This window comes from Protopterus annectens, chromosome 8.part0 (assembly GCF_019279795.1).
Source record: "Protopterus annectens isolate FY-2018-M chromosome 8.part0, PAN1.0, whole genome shotgun sequence".
Classification (NCBI taxonomy): Eukaryota; Metazoa; Chordata; order Ceratodontiformes; family Protopteridae; genus Protopterus; species Protopterus annectens.
In genome coordinates this window covers 1,916,240,965-1,916,245,541 of record NC_056741.1, presented here as the reverse complement: position 1 = coordinate 1,916,245,541, position 4,577 = coordinate 1,916,240,965, and the positions used below count along the sequence as shown (strand labels likewise).

The 4,577-nt window shown below is 36.6% G+C and overlaps 1 long non-coding RNA gene across 1 annotated transcript; it reads right to left on the bottom strand.

Moving 5' to 3' along the window:
* Positions 1-1,179: 1,179 nt before the first annotated feature.
* LOC122808134 lies at positions 1,180-3,582 on the bottom strand. Its single transcript, XR_006365795.1, has 2 exons — positions 2,996-3,582; positions 1,180-1,237 (listed from the first exon to the last, which is right to left on the bottom strand). It is a non-coding gene; the product is annotated as an uncharacterized LOC122808134 (long non-coding RNA).
* Between the last annotated feature and the right edge of the window lie 995 nt (positions 3,583-4,577).

Here is a 4,577-nt window from a genome sequence, read left to right as displayed (position 1 = left end):
CTTTTTAAAAGACATCTAAAATGCTACTTCAATAACCACTGGTTATGCTTCTGTTGTAACCCTGACTAACATTTTCTTGTCTCTGATCTTCTACCTTCTCCAAATACTAAACTTCTTAAATTACTTTAATAGCCTTATTTCTCATATAAATTATACAAGTGTACTAGTAAACTATGACCTACTAAGATTTGTTCCTAATAAGAGTACCTTATTAAAAAAAAAAAAAAAAAAATATATATATATATATATATATATATATATATATATATATATATATATTATTTTATTCTTCTATATGTTATAATTTTCTTTACCAATTTCTTTAGCTTACACTCTCTGTTATAACTACAGCTGTTTAAAACTGTTTTTGATGTTATAATTATTGCTGCATAGGACTGTCTCTATGCTATTTTTTTTTTTTTTTGTTTTACATTGTATGTTATTTCCTGGAGCTTTTCTCCCCGGGCCTCTACTGAAAATGGACATATATCCAGTTAGACTAGCCCGGTCAACAAATGTAAAATAAAATAAATAACTAAATAAATATATATATATATATATATATATATATATATATATATATATATATATAGATGGGGTAATACCAAGGTGGTCAAAAACCATCAGTTTAAACTTGCACCAAATTTATGGGTGGGAAGAAAGCTTTCCAAACAGAGCCTTCGTAAACAAGAGGTTTGCCATTTACTAGTCTAGTCTCCAAGCAGCTGAACACAGAGCAGTATAATTAACAAATTAAGCTTAATTACACAAACAATACTTGACATGGTAGTATGCTCTGAGAAAAAAAAATAGATAGATAGATAGATAGATAGATAGATAGATAGATAGATAGATAGATAGATATAAATACAATAGTACATGGCCTGGGAAAGATTTTCTTAAGAAGTGGATAAGGATAAGTGAGTTTGTCTTTAGTCTTGATGGAAATTGTATGATAAAGCAAATTTCTGGACCAAGCGTATGAATGCTCTCTTAAGTATAGATACAGATATAAATGTGTGTGTGCGTGTATCTGACATAATAAATAGACATGCAAGCACATATAGCAGTGGACACATTAACACAAACACATACTCATGAACACAGCAGTGTAACTGACTGTCAGATCACACCTTTTAGTACTATTTGTATCATTAAAAAGAATACTCACTCTTTTTGCAGGATGTACACTTGCAGTCATCACATTTGCAGCTACTACCACAGGTGCAGTTTCCATCTACAAGACAATGATTACTAGTTTATTAAGAAACAAGAGAGTATTTATCACACATTCCATCAAACTGCACTCATTTAAGTAAGATTATTTTGCAGAAAAATGCATGCATTTTTTAAGCTCATTCCCTCTTCTCACAAGGCGTGGGATTTCTATTCTTTTCAGCCTCCTTGCTGCATACCATGCTGAGGTTACATAAAATATCATTATGCTTTCTTTAAGAGTTTGTCTTCATGATTATTGCTTCATGTCGATTATCACAGTTTAAAAAACATACATAGCAAAGCATTTGTAGTCCTTCTTTTTTCTCTTTCACTGTGGTCATAAACCTACTAAGTCTCTAGGATTTTTTTTTCTGCAGCAACATTCACAGCTGTCTTCTTTTCTTCCCACAATGGCTATAAACCTATTGAGTCCTTGAGTTTCAGAGCACTGTTACTGTGTACCCAGAAATGAAACAATGGATAGAATGTCCTCCCTCATTCTCCCATTTTTAGGCAAGGTCAGTCTCCATAAACTACCTACATAGTCAGTCAAACTGAAACTTGTATACAGGTAGCATGTTTCAATGTTAGAAGCCTACAAAAGAAACTGCACTCCTTACAGGCATTCCTAACTACTTAAAATATAGATGCCTGTGTAGTTACGTAAACATGGTTTCAGAACATTGACAGCACCCCTACAGTGCAGGAGTTCAATGCCTACTACTCTTTCAGTCCCAACATATAAAAAAAATAATGTTACTGAAGGGGTCATTCTTGGATTCCGAAGAAGCCATCTCACCTTCAGATGTTTAATCCAGGACTACAACCTTGAACTCCTCCATATCATTTTCTTGGTAAACAGAACTCCATTACCATATCATAGACAACAGCCATACCTCATCATGTCATCTGTAGCCCAAACAATAGAAATAAAGAAACTGACATCCATCCCTATCGAACTTAACACGAGTCTCTTGGGAGAATTCAACTATTCCTCTATTAAATGGGAAATGTATGGTTATATATACTGGTACTTAGCAGGCAACATGCTGGTGAGTACGAAACAAATGTTCACTGCTATACACACACTTGTCAACTCTGGGTGTTAAAAATCAACGCAGTGTTTTAAAAAAGTATACCAGTGGGTCCGAAATAAAAACGCTATCTTGTTTTTCAGAAAAGAAAGTCTTCCTATATTATATCTCACTGGTTTAGTGCGATTCCTTGTATATTCTCGCTTGTGTTATCTAACAATCAGTAAATCTGTAAGGAGCCAGGTTCAATCCGAGGTCCAAAAATCATAGTGCATGTAAAAGATGTGTCTAGACCTCGGTAAAAAAAAGTAACGTGTCAAAATAATGCATTTACATAGCGATGAAAGTGAGCAATAATACAGGAATATAATGCACATACTATTTTTCTAATAGAAAGAAAAGAGTTGCCGACTGCTGTTGAATAAAAAAAAAATAAAAATCACCAAATTAGCAAGTGCTTCCGTGACTTTGTCCCATTGTAACTAGCACGCATAGCATATTATTGGTGTTGAGATCACTTCGGTATCTCTGACAAATAAGCACCTCTCAGTACGCTTCTGGTGGTGTTTGAGTCCCGAAAACATTTTGGCTACCACTTATAAAACTACATTTACCCCCTATGACAGCAGCCTCTAAATTTTGTTTTTATTATACCAAGTCACCCCCCCATCACCCCACTCCCCAGCTATAACACCTCAGACCTCGGTGTGCTCTGCAGGTCACACTGTTCAACTTCAGCTTACCATTAGTGCAGCAGGAGCAGTTCTGGGGATCCATTCTGGAATGGTCTGGGTGCAGCTTGCCTCACGATCACAGATAGTACGAACTGGAGCTTCGGTGAAATCCTCGTTTGCTGGCTACGGACTGTCTGCCCAAGTATTTATACAATGAAACCGCCTCCAGCTTCAAGGACAAGTGCAAAGCCACAGCTGACAGTTACGCACATCCATCCCTGTGCAGTTGCTGTTCAGAGTGCAAGAGAGAGTGATCCGAGTGCACTAATGCACACGAATGTAAGTGTTGTTAACACAAGATTACTGTAAGGAGGAGTGCAAAAGTACTGCTTCGTCATTTCTACCCACGCCCAGCAAGTTTATACAACTACCCCCCATCCTGACAGTCCTTACAGTAAACTGTTATCAGTTAGGATTTATAAACGCAGAATTTTCACGACCAAATCTTGTGTAGAATCGTTTAAACAGACTTAATTTGTGTTATGTGTTGTTTTTGCTGAATCTGCAAACACTCGATGTACTGCTCACTGTTAGCTGGGTTATATTACTGGCGACAGTGACAGCTGGAGATAAATGCAAGACTGAAGGAAGTCATTTTTTTGAGCAGGGTCAGTGACAAATTCAATACCCCGATCGTGAGTGTGCACCACCACCAAAGCACTTGTCCTTTAGTCTCTTCGACTCACACCTTATAAACAAATTGTGCATTCAGTGCAGTGTGGTCAGATTAGACAGCTAGTAAAATTAGTTTATGAGGCCTGCGTAATGACCATTTTGTATGACTATGTGGGTGACATCTTTCCTAGGTTTGGCGTGGTGATTCGGTACCGAAGCTTTTTTTCCAACAATACAGTACGAAGTTAAAACAAAATTAAGAATCCGGTTGCTTCAACTTTATTATAACAAGTTATGATATGTTTATCTAAGGACATGAATTGTGTAGAATTAAGGAGATATGTGCTCTGTGCTGTAATGACATCATACATATTTTCTTTTATCAGATTTGGTTGCTCAAAATAAAGATGTCTGTTGATTTTTTGTGCTGTAATACTGTGATCACAACAAACACTGTAGTAAAACTCCTGACCATCTGAAAGTTTTCACATTCATTCATATTCCTATACCGGGGAGGAGCAAACTCTTGCGAAAACCCCACCCCCTACACTGATAACAAATCAGGAGTTGGTGGTTGTCTAGAATTTCTCAGTAGTCTCGTGCGCTCTGAGGCGGAGTCATAAAAACAAATGAGGAACATGCAGGATGTCAAAGTCACGGCTTGGTAAGCGAGCAATAACGACCAGGCCCATCTTTTAACCTCTTGGTGCGTGAAATCTGGACAGAGCCTGACAAATAGGGTTACCACCTGTCCCACTTTGCGAGGAACAGTCCCTCTTTGGGTAGTTGCGTCCTGCAAAACAATTGTAAAAATGGCAAATGTCCTGAGATTTTAGGACAAAATTATTTTGTATATTTTATATAATAGTTGCATAAAACAGTTATTCTTTATCTGAAACACCTAAATGTTATAAGAAACAGAATAAGCAACTAACATGCTACAAGAATAAGCTTTTATTTTAGCAAAAAGTGAAGT